The 18685-nt window shown below is 41.5% G+C and overlaps 1 protein-coding gene across 15 annotated transcripts in view; it reads right to left on the minus strand.

The window, feature by feature from the left end:
• Positions 1 to 18685, minus strand: part of LOC111075397 (forkhead box protein P1) — a 345608-nt gene that overhangs the window by 124508 nt on the left and 202415 nt on the right. The window lies entirely within an intron of this gene.

Consider the following 18685-nt stretch of genomic DNA (forward strand, 5'->3'; position numbering starts at 1 on the left):
AAACAACGGCCTACATTATAGTTGTGAGGAATGCCGTGCTGTGGAAAACGACATGCGTTCGTTCATGAGGCAGACGCGGAGTCGCTTCAAAGGGCTGATCGTAGGCTTTAAACACCAATATGATCGGCTCTTGGCCATGAACACTCAGTTCAGCAGTTTACAGCTGCTGGCTGAGTCTCCGAGGCGCAAGAAGTCGACTCCGCGGGACTTGCAAGTGCCGACTGCCTCATGTCCACCGGCATCTGAAAAACTTACTCCGACCACTCCCTTAGTGCAGCAGTTGATTACGTTTGCTACTCCAAGGGCAACGATCGCTGCTGGTGATGCAGATTCGGGAGCCGAATGCGTCAATTCGGAGAGTATGCAGTTAGAAATGTCTGAAGTGTCCGTGTCCGTCGAGTCCGCACCCAAACCCCTTAACTATCCCCTCAGTTTCGCTCCCACCAGCTAATAGATGTCCAGGAACACCGGATACTGCCATCACAGGTACTAGGCCTGTGGTGCCAAAACCACTGGTGGTTTTGTCTCGCGGCTAGCCCCTGACCTCACATCCAATGATGTGACCGCTTTTATACAAAGCAAAATAAAAGCCGTCGACTTAAAGGTGGAAAAATTTAACTTTTCTTACGCCAGGGAGATATCTTCCTTCAAGATAAGCGTCTCCCCAATTCAATTTGAAACCATTTGTTCCGCCAAGTTTTGGCCGGAGCATTTGGTGGCTAAAAAGTTTAAGGCTAAGAAAAAGAATAGGCCCCCATTACTCCTCCTAGCATTCGGACCAGTGTTCCATCTCCATCCTCATCTTCCACCTATACTTCTACCCATCCAAAAAACTAACTTCCCTGTTGTAGTTACCTACCAGAATGCTAGAGGCTTGCGTAGTAAGCTCAGCACTCTTTTCCTTGAGAGTCTCGCATTCTCGTCCCACGTTATTGTGTTCACCGAGACCTGGTTAAAGCCGGACATCCTTAGTTCCGAAGTTTTGGCAGGTCGGTACACAATTTTTAGAAATGACCGTTCGTCTCGACGTGGATGTGGCGTCCTTATTGCAGTGGACTCAAACTTCACGTCGGAACATTTCATGGTCCAGGTTCAACAAGACCTGAAATTCCTGTGCGTAAAACTGATTCTCCCAGGCTTTTCCATTTTCATTACTTGCTTGTATATTCCACCTTCCTCGGATATCTTAATATACGAGCATCACCTGTCCGCTTTAAAAACAGTTTCTTCCTCGCTATCAGATAAAGACCATATGATAGTTCTTGGTGATTTCAATTTGCCAGGTACTGTTTGGTCTTCGGTAAACGAGTCTAATAACCTTGTGCCCATGTCACGACATGACTTTATCGACGGCTTGCTAGACCTATCCCTGTCTCAAGTCAACCATGTGAAAAATTCCTTGGGTCGATTGCTTGATCTGTGCTTTATCTCATATCCGACAATAGCGTTGCTAACCCGAGCCCTTCCGCTCAGTATACCTGAAGACTCCTTCCATCCTACATTCGAAGTCGATATTGGCCCTACTGTATTGGATCGAATGGATAGGCTATCTGAACGCTGCTTTCGTAAAGCCGAGTTTACGAAGCTTAATAACCTTATTAGAGATTTTGATTGGTCCGCTCTGTACTTGTGCACTGACGTTATGAAAGGCACAAACATTTTTTACAATGCACTTGACACATTTTTTGATTCTTGTGTCCCACTTTCTTGTCCGGTTAGTCTAAAAAACTTAAAATCAAGACTTTATACAAAATTTCGAGAAGTTGGTTCTCCCTCTTCTCTTTCTCGCTTTGTAATAGCTCGGTCAAATTTCTCCGATCTTAACGCTCAATGCTATAAAAACTACCTATCTCGATGCAGGATACAATTTTCACAGGACCCTAAACAGTTTTACAGCTTCGTAAATAGTAAGCGTAGAACGTCCGCACATTCATCCTCGCTATCATTTCTCAATATGTCAGCAAACAATGATTAGGAAATTGCCGATCTTTTTGCCAAATTTTTCCAAATAACGTATTCTCATGAAAGCTACTCTGGTCAGCCGTATCCATACAGTTTACCAAGGTCGAATGGCATTTTCAGCCTCTTGATAAATGAAAGTTCACGGCTTCATGATCTTCGACTAGTTAAGCCGGTGTTTTCACCAGGTCCTGACGGAGTTCCCGGCTGTGTACTTAGGTACTGTGCCGACGCTCTGTGTGGACCCTTGCTTAAACTATTCACCCTATCCATTAACTCTTCATGCTTCCCCCCCATCTGGAAGGAATCTTTTATTATTCCGCTCCATAAGAAGGGTAGCAAGTCTGGTGCAAATAATTATAGGGTATATCTAAGTTATCCGCTATTCCTAAAATGTTTGAAAAAATTTTACCTCCGCACTTGCAACATCTCTGCAAATCACTTATATCTCCGTCCCAGCACGGATTTATAGCGACGATCAATAACAACAAATTTATTAGAGTTTACCTCTTTTATCATTAAAGGCTTTCAAGGTTACTTGCAGACGGATGTCATTTAAACTGCTTTCAGTAAAGCATTCGATTCTGTAAACCATTCCCTTCTAGCACAAAAACTTTACCCTTTAGGGTTTCCGCCTAATCTTTTGAGATGGATTTCTAGCTACCTTCGTTCTAGGAATCAAAGAGTCCTCTTCAAAAACTCCTTCTCTTCACCTATTAAGGTTACTTCTGGAGTACCACAGGGCAGCCATCTAGGCCCCCTACTATTCACACTCTTTATTAATGATCTGCCTTCAGTATTAACAAACTCTCGAGTACTCATGTATGCGGATGATGTTAAACTTTGTGTCCAGTATAAGGAAATTTCATTTCACTCTCGCTTGCAATCTGATCTCAATAACTTTCAATCATGGTGTTGTGCAAATATGTTACACCTAAATGCCTCGAAATGCAAAGTAATGACATTTCATCGCTCCAGCCCCCTTTTGCCTCCTTATAGCCTCTGCGGTGGTTCTCTTGAGAGAATTACCTTGGTTGATGATCTTGGTGTTAAATTAGACCCAAAGTTAAAGTTTTCTGAACACATTTCTACCATGGTAAATAAGGCCATGGGTGTGCTTGGTTTTATAAAGAGGTGATCAAAGGAATTTGACGACCCCTATATAACAAAGACTCTCTACATCTCGCTTGTTCGTCCGATTTTAGAGTACGGCTCTTGTGTATGGTGCCCCCAGTATAAAGTACACAGGGACCGTATAGAATCAGTCCAGAAAAACTTTTTACTTTTTGCTCTGCGTGGCCTTAACTGGGATGCAGGTGTGAGACTGCCATCTTGCTTTGCTTTTAATAAACCTTCCAACCTTAGCTAGTCGTAGAAAAATGCTTGGTGTGATTTTTATGCACAACCTGATCAAGGGTGACGTAGATAGCCCTGACTTGTTGAGCCGCATAAACTTTACGATTCCTATTAGTTCTACTAGAAACTTCATTCCTTTGTTCCTTCCGCTTTGTAGATCGAATTATTCCTTGCACGAACCATTTGGGGTACTTTGCTCGGACTTCAATTCCCTCTACCACATAATATCAACTACTAATTCCCTTCCTCTTCTTAAATCACTAATACTAACATACCTTTCCCGTAATTAGTTATTTTTTAACTATCTTTGCATGTTTAGCTCTTTGAGTTGTGTTTAGCTCTAGTTTTCCTCGAATTTTAGTCTAACACCTATATTTCCTGCATGCTCGCGATCGGTTCGGTCGCGCGTCATGCGGCAGCGCCCCTCGGTCGGGTGGGCGGGAGGAGGGCTGCGTTTCTGCCTGGGTTCCGCGCGTAACAGGCTTCGGCTTGGTGTCGCATGGGCCACTTGATGGTGCAGTCATTGCATATCAACGTCCAGACAAGAGTATCCGTATGACAACCGGTGCCAGCTCTTTACTAATGCTTCCTTGACTCCTTTCTTTCATCCTAGTTTTTTCCGGAAGGCAGATATGGCCCCTCCAACTTCCTCACGGTCCCGATCCAGCCGCAGTTCGGATCGCACACGGGCACGAGTGTGCCTGCTTCCAATGCCGAGTGTGTCCAGGAGTACACCCATTCAGGAACTGCCGGAAATTTATCCGCTTGAGCGTCGAGAAGAGACTCCGAGCCGTCCTCCTACATAAATATTGCTCAAATTGCCTGGCTCACGAGCACTCGGGCAAAGACTGCTGCAGTGGAGACCTGTGTAAGGTGTGCACCCGCAACCACCACACGCTGCTCCACCTGCCCGGGACTCGGCGCCCTGCCGGCTCCTCTTCGGCACCGTCTAGTTCACCTCCGTCTTCCCGCGCCGAGCCACGCCCTCGTCTTCCGGTCAGCCGCCCTGTCATCGGAAGTCCAGCCCCGACAGCAAACTCCTTGCTCCAAAACCGGAGCATCAACGTCCTCCCGACGGCACTGGTGGTCCTCGCAGTGCAGCAAGGCACTAAGGCGATGGGTGCGCTGATCGATCCCTGCACGCCGGTCAGCTGCATCGACGCCGACGCCGTTGCTCACCACCTGCATCGGGGACGAGAAGGTGTGCACCGCCATGATCCGGGCTAAGACAGGAGACTTCCAAGTGGAGGCCGTTTTCAAAATCGAGCCCCGTCTGCGCGTCCGTACGCCGATCCGTCCACTGAGCGACACCGTCCGTGCTCGCTTCGACGACTTGAAGTTGGCCAACGAGCAGTTCCATAAGCCGACGACCATCTCGCTCGTCTTGGGTGCAGATCTGTTTCCAAGGGTCATCCCACCTGGGTTTCGCGCCCGCGCAGACGGCCTTCCCGTGGCTCAAACACGGTGTTTGGATGGATCGTGTCTGGTGCGTGCACGGAGACGTAAGAAAATCTTTGCAATCCTGCAAGGGGGGGGAGAATGTTCAGAGTGAAGACGGCGCTGGCGGCGCAACCGCTATGTGGGCATTCCAGCCACACATCGCTGTTAGTGTTAGTGTTAAGAGCATTTTTTTTCCCCGGCGACGCGCACTCGCACGCATACTCACCACACTTGCGCTCCCGCCCACGGCGGCAACACCGAGATGAAATAATGCACTTCTTCACCCCAAGCAAAACGGCCGGTGTATTTGCACACGACTACCTACTTTTATATATAAGTGATAAAACCACCGAATATATCCATACATATTGAAATTGAAATTGGACCACTGCATCTCGTATTTATTTTGGGAATTGATCTTGGGACTTCGCATCGCCTCTACGCTCAAACAATGACTTTTTTTTTTAGATTTCGGGGTTTAACATTTTTTAACGAATACCGCAAAAAATTATGAAATTTGAATTTGAAAACTTAATATCTTCCATGCGTGAGCTGCTTTATAGCTGCATTTATCAGCTTTTCAGAACTGCAAAGTTCTATGCAACCAGATATAAGATACTTAAGTTATGTGAAAAATAGAAGCGCTACTACTAAAACAGGGTGTCCTCAACAGGTATCATGGCGTGTGTCAAAACCGGGCAAAACAGACAATTTTTCCAAAAAACCAAAAAAATATGTTGTGCATTAAAAACGAAAACAATTCATAAACTACAATGACCACACTACAAAGAACCGAAATACTAACATTTTTGGATAAAATTGACATCCATTTTTTCCCACTTGAAAAATAATAAAATTTACTTTTAGCGTTCTTTCCCCCATTATTTCTATTATGCTCACAGCACCTAGACCAAAGCAGCTATTTGTTTCGGTATTACCGAATACCGACTCCCAATACTCAGATCAGCATCTGCTTGCTGTACAAGCTTTTGGGGGGTGGGTCACAACTAGTACCTGGTCCACAACAGGGCTCTACCTTATAGCTGTTGCAACTTATATTCGGTTTGATACGCAGATAATGAGAAAAAGACGACACGGCAATTATTTCTTATATTCAGTAAGGTATTAGGAATCGATAACGCACAGAAATTTTAACAGATTCTGGCATGAAGTGTTGAATTTAAATGGAGTTAAATTGACAGTTTTCGACTTTACGCGGCTCGAAAATCACAACTATAATATTTTTTTTGTAAGGCCTACTTTATCGATTTCAGAATTTTAGTATAAAGTTGGCTACTCAAGGCTGTCAAATGAATGGTAACTAAATAATTGATGTAAATAAAATAGTTCAATATCAGCTACGTCATCAACTTGACTTGTATGTTCTGCTTTTCGTTCTTGAGTACAAGGGCTATAGTGCATATTACTATAGACGTCGTGTTTGCCGTGAACAAGAAGATCGAATCTTTCCCAACGGCGCAATTAGGCTACGGAAAATTGCGAATCAATTAACTGATGTAGAACAACAAATTGCACGAGAATGGCGCCGCGTTGGTGTTGCACGAAAGTCTGCGAATATTGTGGGGTATTGAAATTTGCTGGAGAAGCACCTGGATAGTGCTGCCTTAATGGGAATGTGAAATTGTAAAGTCTGAATAGTACAAGAAGATGGTTTTCGAATATAAATAAGGAAGAGCGGGAATCCGTACGAGAGAAAAACACAAAGCATCTACATGCGACGCGGGAGACAGAATGGGAGACGATCAACTGAAGATGATGGAAATGAGAATAAGGGTATTTTATACACTCCAATTATTTAAAAAATAAATTAAAAGTATTCGAATTACTTCTCGTCCATACAATGTGCCAAAGTGAAGCGTGGCCATGCCGCTAGTGAACTATATTTGATCGAAACTTAAAATATCAGGGGTGCCACAGAAATCACTTCCGCTGGAATTTCATCTCAATTCCATTCCGCCGTGCCACACACCGATTTTTCAGCGGAATCAAAATCGCTCACAATTTATCCAGCGATTTGATTAAATACACACATAAAACACGAATCTTACTTTCCCATAAAGGTTGTTCAATTGGTGGTTAGCCCTCATCCAAATAGTTTAACATTATACATGTTAAGTTAATAAAATAAGCATTTTAGTAAATCACTATCCAATCAGCTGACTGAATTTTCACTTAACAATTCCGCGCTCAATCCGCTGGCGTCCGCGGTGGTCACCTAGGGTGATTCGGACTTTCGAAGTTAGTACAGTATTGCCACCTTTTTTAAGCCGAATTCGGAGCAAGATATTTAATATTCATTATATTGAAACCAAATCAACCGTCAACGACTACAGACGTATTTTTTAATCGCTCCGCGGTGAAAATTCAATAAAGTCAATTAATCGCGATTAATCATAAATTAAATTCGCGAAAAAAGCGCTCGGGGTAGGCATGGGTACTAGCGATCGTGCTGCCCATGAATACCATCCAATCGAGTAATAAAGACTAATAGAAATAATAGAAAAGAACAAGTGTCAACGTTTAAGAGCACCAGCTCGGTAAGGAACACAAGCACTGTAAGCAAAGCCAAAATGAGCCAAGCCCGGCAACAACAACAAGACGAGCGTCGGCTCTCGCAAGCAAAAAGCAACGCGTACTTCTCTATACGCTCGCCAAAGGCAGCAGTACCAACAAAAACTGCATCATTGCAAGTGAACGAGGAGAGAGCACGCTCTCTCTCCCCTGCATTGCAAAGTGGGTCATGGAGTGCTCAGTGCCCATCCCCCGACTCGTACTGCCTAACCAGCGATTTGCTAATATCGACAACAACTAGTACAATGCCCTCGCTCAAAACTGTGTCTTCGACCACAACAACGACAACAACCACAACAACAACCACTGCAATTGCCCAGCGCCCGATACTGTCGACCCACTGCGACAAGCCCCAACTCTCCCAACCAATAAGTTCAAAAAATGCTAACGGAGCGTTAATTCAGACTGGGCTCGATCGCTATGTGCAAATCAAAAGAAAATTGAGCCCACAAAATGTGAAGAACAACAATGCAGCCAAAATAACTAAAATAACCGAGAACACTGTGCCACATAAGGCACTAGCAAACAATAGATTTGCGATACTAAGTGTCCCAAACGAAGATGAGATCACCCAAACACCCAAGGCCAAAAAATTAAGACCGCCACCTATTTATGTTCGACAGGCAAATTGTGCTGAACTGGTCAAAAAAATAACTGATACAATTGGCGCAAACACATTCTATGTCACGTACATAAAAAGGGGTAATATAAATGAAACAAAAATACAAGTCAATGACGAACAAAACTATCGATCAGTTGCGAAATATCTCGAAAATGAAAAAATGAATTACTACACCTACCAACTTAAAAGTAGCAAAGGATTACAAGTGGTTATCAAAGGAATCGAACCAACAGTCCCAATCAATGAGATAATAGATGGACTTAACGATAAGGGCTTCGAAGTCAAAATGGCAATGAACATAATAAATAGAAACAAAATTCCTCAGCCAATGTTCAAAGTAGAACTGACACCTGAAAGTATGCATATAAGGAAAAATGAAGTTCACCCAATATACAAGCTTCAATACCTACTGCACCGTAGGATCACCGTTGAGGAACCACACAAACGAAATGGACCGGTCCAATGCACAAATTGCCAGGAATATGGACACACGAAAACCTATTGCACTCTACGGGCAGTCTGCGTTGCCTGTGGTGATGTTCATCTCACTGAGGCCTGCCCCGTAAATAAGGAGGACCCATCTGCCAAAAAATGTAGCAACTGTGGGGGAAACCATACTGCCAACTATAGAGGTTGTCCTGTCTATAAAGAATTGAAAAATCGCCTAAACCAACAAATAACTGCAGCTCGTAACCCGGTCGTCCGACAAAACTTAACATATATACCATCAACTACGACTCCAGGAGTTTCTTTTGCTCAGGCGTTAAGTTACAACAACGGGTCGTACGCCTCAGTCTCTAAGCCGACACTTCAACCAACCACAGCTGGAATAATGCAGAATCAGGCATCAAATCAGATCCCAGAAATCTCTGCCCAACATACCCCTGCTAATCCATCCCAATTGCCTAGTGGAATTGAGTCAATGCTGGTAACTATAACAAATACAATGGTAGCAATACAACAAACGATGCAGGAGCTTATGCGCAACCAAAATCTCCTCCTGGAGCTCCTAATCAAACAGAAATCTGTTTAAATGTCCTGTCTAAATATATGTTTCTGGAATGCAAATGGCATTTCTCAGCACAAATGCGAGCTCTTACAGTTCCTCGCTCAACACGACATTGACGCCATGCTCATATCAGAGACTCACCTAACAAATAAAAACTATTTTCACCTCAATGGCTATAACTTCTATGCGACAAATCATCCCGATGGTAAGGCACATGGAGGTACTGGCGTTCTGATCAAGAATCGCATTAGGCATTATCCATTGCCTTCATTTGCTACACCTTATCTACAGGCAACAGCAATTCATATTGAAATTCAGAGCGGCTACCTAAACCTAGCCGCAGTATACTGCCCACCACGTTTCTGCATTTCCGAAACAGAATTTGTAACATTCTTCGACCTACTAGGTTACCGATTTATAGCAGCTGGTGACTACAATGCCAAGCACACCCATTGGGGATCTAGACTTACCAACCCGAAAGGAAGACAACTATATAACGCTATAATAACCCCACGAAACAAGCTAGACTTTATCTCTCCGGGCAAGCCCACATATTGGCCCACAGATCCAAACAAGCAACCCGACTTGATTGATTTTGCAGTTACACGAAGGGTGCTGCAAGCTCAGATTAATGTAGATCACTTAACAGATCTATCATCGGATCACTCGCCCATTCTACTTCACCTTTACGACCATCCACAGCATTCGGAACGCCCACACTTTCTAACTTCTAGCAAAACAGATTGGCTCAAATACAGGAAGTACATAAGCTCTCATATTGATAGCTGCCCAAACATTAATTGTAAAGATGACATTGATAGGTCAGTCGAAGCATTGGTTTCCTCAATGTCACTGGCGGCAAAACACTCAACACCAATATTAGCATCTAATAAACTTTCCAACAGCAGTCGTATTTCTAGGCACATTGAAGTGCTGCTACGCGATAAAAGAAGGCTTCGCCGAGAGTGGCAAGCACACAGATCACCTGCATCGAAAGAGCGGCTAAAAATAGCCAACCACCTACTACGCAGAGCCCTAGAAGATGAAAAAAACCGAGCTCAAATATCCTATATGGAGCAACTCTCCCCAACTAGCAAACGATTCCCACTGTGGAAAGCAAAATCAGGCGTATGCCCACCAATCGAGAGTGAATCACCTTTGCGTACACAAACAGGAGAGTGGGCTCGCAGCAACAAAGAGAAGGCAAATACATTTGCCGTCCATCTAGAAAACGTCTTCAAACCGCACCCAGCAACGAATAGCTTAGTGCTCCCACCAACCAACAATCCCGAAGCTACTCCGCCTATCATATTCCAAACAGGAGAAGTCACAAGGGTCATTAAAGACCAAATCTCAAAGCAAAAGAAAGCTCCGGGCCACGATTTCATCTCTCCTAAAATGATCATAGAATTGCCGAGCTGTGCAGTGTATTTTCTTACTATGATATTCAACAGCATGATGAAATGGGGCTATTATCCTCAAGAATGGAGGAAATCAGTCATCACAATGATCCATAAAGCCGGAAAAGACAAGTCCAAGCCATCATCATATAGACCTATCAGCCTACTGCCTTGCCTATCAAAGATATTTGAAAAGCTGCTCCTGAATCGTATCAAACAACACCTACACATCAACGGTGCCATCCCGACTCACCAATTTGGATTTCGCGAAAAACACGGAACCATTGAACAAGTAAACCGTATAACCTCTGAGATACGAAATGCATTTGAAAGACGGGAGTATTGCTCCGCTGTTTTTCTGGATGTCGCACAGGCTTTCGACCGCGTTTGGTTAGATGGCTTAATCCACAAAATCAAAATATTACTTCCACAGAACATCCATGGAATAATGGAGTCATACCTACAGCAAAGAAGTTTCGCAGTACGATGCAAAGATTTCCTCTCTGAATATCATCCAATTGAAGCTGGTGTACCGCAAGTCAGCGTGCTTGGACCGACACTGTATATCATATTCACAGCAGATCTACCGACAAACAGCCTAACAACAACTTCGACATTTGCTGATGATACTGCCATATTAAGTCGCTCCAAGTGCCCAAGAAGGGCCACGGATCACTTATCATCTCATCTCGTGGCCTTAGAAAAATGGCTAGCAGACTGGCGGATACATGTAAACGAGCAAAAGTGCAAGCATGTCACCTTCACGTTAAACAGACAAACTTGCCCTCCATTATGTCTGAACAATATCAACATTCCACAAACCACCGAAGTAACATACCTTGGTGTTCATCTGGATAGAAGGCTTACTTGGCGTAAGCACATCGAAGCGAAGAGAAATCTACTTAAATTTAAAGCTAGTAATCTACATTGGCTAATAAACACCCGTTCACCACTAAAACTGGAGTACAAAGTACTTTTGTACAATGCAGTTCTCAAACCTATCTGGACATACGGCTCCGAGCTATGGGGAAATGCTTGCGTTAGTAATTTAGAAATAATCCAGAGAGCTCAATCGAAGATACTAAGAACTATTACTGGGGCACCATGGTACATACGGAATGAAAATATCCATAAAGACTTAAATGTAGGATCAGTTAAAGATGAAATTGCCAAAGTGAAAGCAAAGTACCAGGCCAAGCTTCAAGCCCATCCTAATAGACTTGCGCAGTCTTTAACTTGGCACACTAGCCATACACGACTCCGGCGAAGAGACCTTCCCACCCAGCAATAATACTTAGCTAGGGGGGACTACTCTAAGTAATTAAGTGTAAATAATTAAATAAATATATTAGGCTAAGATTTGTATACTTGTCGTAAGTCTCTAATAGGGAAGATTCGATAAATAAAATCCCGTAATAAAAAAAAAAAAAAAAATTATATTGAAAGCATTCTGGTTTTCTTTAATTAAGCATTACAAAAAATAGCTCATTCCTGTAAATTTTCCTTTACGTCAAACGTGTGCATACTTTTTATGCAAATTGTGAAAACATTTGTAGTCATTTGTAGTTATACTGCCACCTGGTATCGCTTCAAAATGCCAAAACAAAACTAACAAACCATTTCTGTCATGCATTTATGTCAAAAACCTCTGTTCGGCTAAGCGCAAACCCATGGCAGCACAAATAGAAGCAATCATTATACCGAAAACTGATAATTGTAATGAACCAAATTAGCAGTAGTTTGAGAAAACAATCACAACCACATTCGTATCGTCTGAACGTGAAAAGGAGTCCGATGCGCATCTGAGAAGCCTACGCTGCAAGGTTTGTATTCTCCGTGTTGTTCTCCGTAGTTCTTCTATGGCCAACAGTCTCGCTTAAAGCATTTTTATTAAGTTTACCCTAACATTCAGATATCTGTTTTGGTTGAACAGCTGATTGATGCCAGGCACGGAGATTTGCCAGACAACTGCTAGAGTTGCCGAGTACATTGCTTTTTTGACGCGCACGATATGGGATAAGGTCTGATATTTATAAGACCACCCTCGTGCACCGAAAATTGCCCTTTAATTCTAATTTTTAGACAATTTTTTGCATTATATTTGACCGGAGAGTTTCAGTACTAAAATGGAAGAGCTTTCCCATACATACTGACAATAATATGTTCTAAAAGTTTTTAGTATAGTCCATATTAAAAACTTATATACAGGGGTGCCACAGAAATCGTGAGGGAAATGCGAATCCTATCAGAGGATTTCCGCTTTCCCGACCTATCTAAGAGAATTCTCATATTTTTGTATCCCTTCGAAAAATAGGATTTGTTGATGTTGTCAATATAGACATTTTTTCTGAGATGACTTCATCGTTGGACTCAAATATTTTTCCGCCGAGCCATTTCTTCAGGTTTGGAAACCAGAAATAGTCACTAAATCCATAGATTAGGGTTGAGCAATATCGTAGCCTAATTCATAGATTTTCACAATGGAAACTGCACATGACTGCACCCTTGCATTGTTCTGGTGGAAAAGATTTTTATACCCGTACTCAAAAAAGAGTTAAGGGGTATATAAGATTTGTGGTAAAAGTGGATGTGTGTAACGCAGAGAAGGAAACGTTTCCGACCCCATAAAGTATATATATATATTCTTGATCAGCGTCAATAGCCGAGTCGATAGAGCCATGTCCGTCTGTCCGTCTTGTTTGACGCCTGGATCTCAGAGACCATAAGGTCTAATTTGGTTTCCAGGCTCATGTGATATCACACTGCTACAAGTGTATTTCACATTTTTAAAGATACGATAAAACTAAAAACGCAGTATCGTAGAGAATGCCCATATCTACCACATTGAATCTGAATTAGATCGGATCATAATTATAGCCAGAATGAAGAAATTAATTTTCTGTTGGTTCTTCAACCCCTCCTGACAGAGACCCGCTACCTATCTCTTTCTCGCTCGCACACTCTGCCGCGTTCAGTGCGCGAGCAACCCCTAGCGGAGGAGATGTAGAATCTTAATGGTACATGTTCAATCTACATTTTCGATGTAGAATATACATTGTAGATGTAGATGTAGATAGCAGATAGCAGATGTAGCAAAAGAATTTAAAATGTAAAATTTTTTTTTTTAAATTCTAAAATTCTAAAAAATTTATATGCTCAAAAATGTATATACTGACTGAGTACGGGTATAAGTAGAGTCGCGTGCCCAAAAGCGACTCACACGTTCCTTCTCGTTTACAATTGAAATCGATGGAGAACGGTAAAAATGGTAAAATGGCACCATTGATCAGGTTGTGCATAAAAATCACACCAAGCATTTCTCTACGACTAACTTATTAAAAGCAATCTACGTGGGTAAGATGGCAGTCTCACACCTGTATCCCAGTTAAGACCCGGCAGAGAAAAAAGTTTTTTTGGACTGATTCTATACGGTCCTGGTGTACTTTGTATTGGGGGCACCATACACAAGAGCCGTACTCTGAAATCGGACGAATCGGTAGAAATGTGTTCAGAAAACTGAAACTGTAACTAAGATCATCAACCAAGGTAATTCTCTCAAGAGAACCACCACAGAAGGTAAAAGGAGCCAATAAGGGGCTTGAGCGATGAAATGTCATTACTTTGCATTTCGAGGCATTTAGCTGTAACATATTTAAACAACACCATGACTGAAAGTTAATATCTAATAATATCATCATATCAATATCGTCTAATATCATCCGCATACATTAGTACTCGAGAGTGTGTTCATACTGACAGCAGGTCATTAATAAAGAGTGTGAAAAGTAGAGGGCCTAGATGGCTGCCCTGTGCTACTCCAGAAGTAACCTTAACAGATTAAGACAAGGAGTTTTTGAAGAGGACTCTTTGAGACCTAGTATGAAGGTAGCTAGAAATCCATCTCAAAAGGCCAAGTTCTTGTGCTAGAAGGGAATGGCTTACAGAATCAAATAAAATCACTGAAAGAACATCCGCAATTAACATGCAAGTTACCTTGGAAGACTTTAATGATAAAAGAGGAAACTCTAATAAATTTGTGGTTGTTGATCGTCGCCTTATAAATCCGTGCTGAGATGGGGTGATATAAGTGACTTGCAGAGATGTTGCAAATGCGGAGCTGAAATTTTTTCAAACATTTTGGGGAATAGCGGATAATATAGATAACACTACTCACTGCATCTACAAAGGGTCTGGGTTGGATTTATAGCTGCATTTGTAAGCTTTTCAGAACTGCAAGGTTCTACGCAACCAGATATAAGATATACCTCTAAAAAAAACATTAAAAAATATCAGATTCCAAAAAATGTAAAAAAAAAAAACCATAAAATAAACATAATTCTTTAAAAATTGTTAAGTCCGGAAATCTATCAGAAAAAGTCGTTTTGGGCCACAGCGTAAATGTCGTGTTGGCAGGTAGCAAACCTTTCTTATGGAGCGGAATAATAAAAGATTCCTTCCAGATCGGGGGGAAGAATGAAGAAGGGAAGCATGAAGAATTATTGGATAGCGTTTAAGCAGGGGTCTACCTTGGTAAACTGTATCGATACGGCTGACCAGAGTAGCTTTCATGAGAATAGGTTGTTTGGAAAAATCTGGCAAAAAGATTGCCTGATCATTGTTTGCGGAAATATTATGAAATGATGGCGAGGATGGATGTGCGGACATTTTACGCTTACTTTTTACGGAGCAGTAAAACCGTTTAGGGTCCTGTTAAGTCGTATCCCGCATCGAGATAGGTAATTTTCAGAGCTCGGAAGAAGTGGTCCCTTTCTGCAAGCAGTCATTAAAAAACCGGTTGTTCGCGGACACGCTTAAAAACGGAATCGAAAAGACCCTTCCGCTTCGTTTTTTCGCTCTTCGCTCTTTGCTCAACAAACGAGAGTGTCTTGTCGCTCTCCTTATGCATTCGTTCACTTGAGACACTTCGTTGAGCCGAAAGTGTCTTTTGCGAATGTATGTGTGTGTGTGTGTTCTGCTCGCGTGCCTCATTTGTTTTTTTTTCGTTGAAGCGTGTGGATCAATTACGATGTGCCGTCAGGGAAATAATAAAGTGCACTTTTGTTTTGCTATGAAGAATATGTGGAAGTATGGATATTAAATCTTTTAAGTTTATAAATTTACCTATGATTTTGTATTTACATTCTCGTTCTTCGTTATCCCTTCCTCTTCCACGCTTTGCCTGCGAGGGAATATATAGTAGCAACAACAAATACCTAACGCAACTACAACAAAAAGCCCGTGCCGCGGCCGGCGTGACTGATCCAGTGTAGCGCCGAACGAGGTTCCTCGTCGCTGAAAACCACGTCGCCGCCAGCCGGCCGTAACCGGCCACCGGGCCGTCTGTCCTCTTCCGCGACGACAGCATACAAAATTGGTTGGCATCTCTCTGGAGTAGCGAGCGTTAAGAACGGAAAAATTGACCGAGCTATTACATAGCGAGAGAGAGACGAAGGAGAACCAACTTCTTGAAATTTCTTTTAAAGTTTTTTAGACTGAATAACTCTTTGTTAAGCCAAGGAGGCTCTCAGATCTAACCGGACAAGACATAGGAGTCATAAAGTGTGTCAAGTACATTGTAAAAAATGTTTGTGCCTTTCATAACGTTAAGTGCCAATCAAAATCGCTCATATGGTATTAAGCTTCGTAACTCGGACGAAGCGCGGCCGTTCGTGGGCTGGGTAGCAACGCTATGTCGGATATGAGTAAACCAGCAAGCAATCGACCCAAGGAATTGTGCACATGGTTGACTTGAGACATGGATATGTCTAACAAGCCGTCGATAAAGTTATTAGACTTGTTTACCGAAGACCAAACAGTACCTGGCAAATTGAAATCACCAAGAACTATCATATAGTCTTTATCTGATAGCGAGGAAGAAACAGTTTTTAAAGCAGACAGGTGATGCTCGTATATTAAGATATACGAGGAAGGTGGAATATACGAGCAAGAAGCCTGGGAGAATCAGTTTTACGCACAGGAATTCCAGGTCTTGTTGAACATCGACTATGAAATGTTCCGACGTGAAGTTTGAGTCTACTGCAATGAGGACCCCACCTCCACGTTCAGACGTTCCGACGTGACGGCTGTGATGCTGTCTTGGTGGCAAGATCTTGCTCTGGTAATGGTGTCAATAAAATGTTGTTGCATTAAGCTTTTTCAGAAGCGTAGTTTTCGATTTGTTTATCTAAAGTCGACGATTCTTCACGTTAATTCATATGGTTTATTGTGGATAATAATAGCGGCCGAGAAATGGACAGACTGATGCATACCTCAGCCTGAAATATGACCTCACATGATAGATTTCGGGATTTAAAAATTTTTGTAGAACTTTATTTTTTTTTTATGGTATAATTTTTTTTTAAAGAACTTTTAAAATCTGGTATTTTTTTCAAGGTTTTTTCAGAGGTAGTGCTTCTATTTTTCACATAACTTAAGTATCTTATATCTGGTTGCATAGAACTTTGCAGTTCTGAATAGCCGAACCAGACGCTTTGTATCTGCAGCTTAACGCCTGGAAGATATTAAGCTTTCAAATTCATATTTTGGGTTACGTTTAATTACACTACTCGACAAAATCGAACTGTTTTTTTCCTCAATGACCCAAACCGACTTTTTCTGATAGATATGGGACTTTAAATTTTTTTTATACATTTTTTTTTTTTCTATGGCAGAACTTTTTTTTTAAAAAATTCGGGCCCAATTGCGGGCCCATCTGCCAATTGGGAATTGGGATCGCGATCAGGTACCAAATGTACAACACCTTTTTCGTTTGGTTTGTTTCCAATTGGCAGTTGGTACCGCAACCTTAATGTACCTATACACAAAAAAATAGAGGTCACAGGATATAATTTCCCCAGTTTTTAAAGTCAAAATATCGTAAAAAATACCGCAAAAAATCATCATTTTTGCATTTCAATGCTTTATGTTTCCCAGACGGTAAGCTGAAATCACAAAGTTTTTGGGCTTGAATTCTAGCTGTTTTAATTATCTTTTTAAAATAGCAAAGTTCTTTATAACCAGACGTAAGATACAAGAGTTATGTGAAAAAAGCGCTACCTCTGAAAAAGCTTAAAAAAAATACCAGAATTACAAAATTCTTAAAAAAAAAGTTTTTGGGCTTGAATACTAGCTGTTTTAATTATCTTTTTAAAATAGCAAAGTTCTTTATAACCAGACGTAAGATACAAGAGTTATGTGAAAAAAAGCGCTACCTCTGAAAAAGCTTAAAAAAAATACCAGAATTACAAAATTCTTAAAAAAAAAGTTTTTGGGCTTGAATACTAGCTGTTCTAATTATCTTTTTAAAATAGCAAAGTTCTTTATAACCAGACGTAAGATACAAGAGTTATGTGAAAAAAAGCGCTACCTCTGAAAAAGCTTAAATTCTTAAAAAAAAAAGTTCTGCCAAGAAAAAAAAATATCATCAAACCATTTCTATGCCCCAAATCTTAAAAAAAAAGTTGGGTTTGTTCCTTGAGGAAAACTCGTGTCGAGTAGTGTGACTTAAGTAATATTATTTAATTTTACAAAAGTAATTTCGACAATGACTCGTCAGCGAGGTTGCATCGTTGATCTATAAGCATTATTTTGGGAGCCGAAAACGATCTTTCAACTCTCACTCGTGTTGCAGGAACCGAATGCACCACTTTGGCCAGCTGGTATAAATGAGGATATTCGTATCGTTTTTCTTCCCAATACTCCATAATATTGGAGGTAAAGCTAATTGGCTTTGGGCTATAGCAGTTAATTTCAGCATATCCCTTCTTTATTTGGTCAGTTTCATCATCTGAAGTTACCTCAATGTTCTGCAAAAACTCGTTCAAGAGCGAGCTGGTGTTTGAGCTTTGCGATATAAATAGACTTTCAGGCTTGATGGGTTTGAGTTAGGCGTACTTGAGCAAGGCTGCGCTATTGGAATATTGAATATTGAAACGCCAATAGGCTCTTTTTCCGTTCACGGATGCACTGGCTCAAAGTTTGGGTTTCAGTTGTATTTCCTCCTGCAACAGTGAACTTCAGCTCAAGCCATAGCTTATAAAAGTCACCCATGAATAATTGGAGTGCTTTGCAGCTTTTCTGTGGCAATGTGCGCAGGTTCCAGGGTATCAACAACACGAAGCAACAATTGCAATAAGAGAACAAAAAACCAAATGAAATATTTTAATAATGAAGACAAATAGAGTCTAACTAAGAGTCTAATATTATATGAATGACAATTATATGGATATTATGATTTATTATTTTTATTAATTTTCATGAATATAAAACAAATATTGTTTACAAAACATTTTTTCGTCACGGTGTCCG

The sequence above is a fragment of the Drosophila obscura genome, unplaced genomic scaffold, assembly GCF_018151105.1.
Source record: "Drosophila obscura isolate BZ-5 IFL unplaced genomic scaffold, ASM1815110v1 contig_194, whole genome shotgun sequence".
In the NCBI taxonomy this organism is placed as follows: Eukaryota; Metazoa; Arthropoda; class Insecta; order Diptera; family Drosophilidae; genus Drosophila; species Drosophila obscura.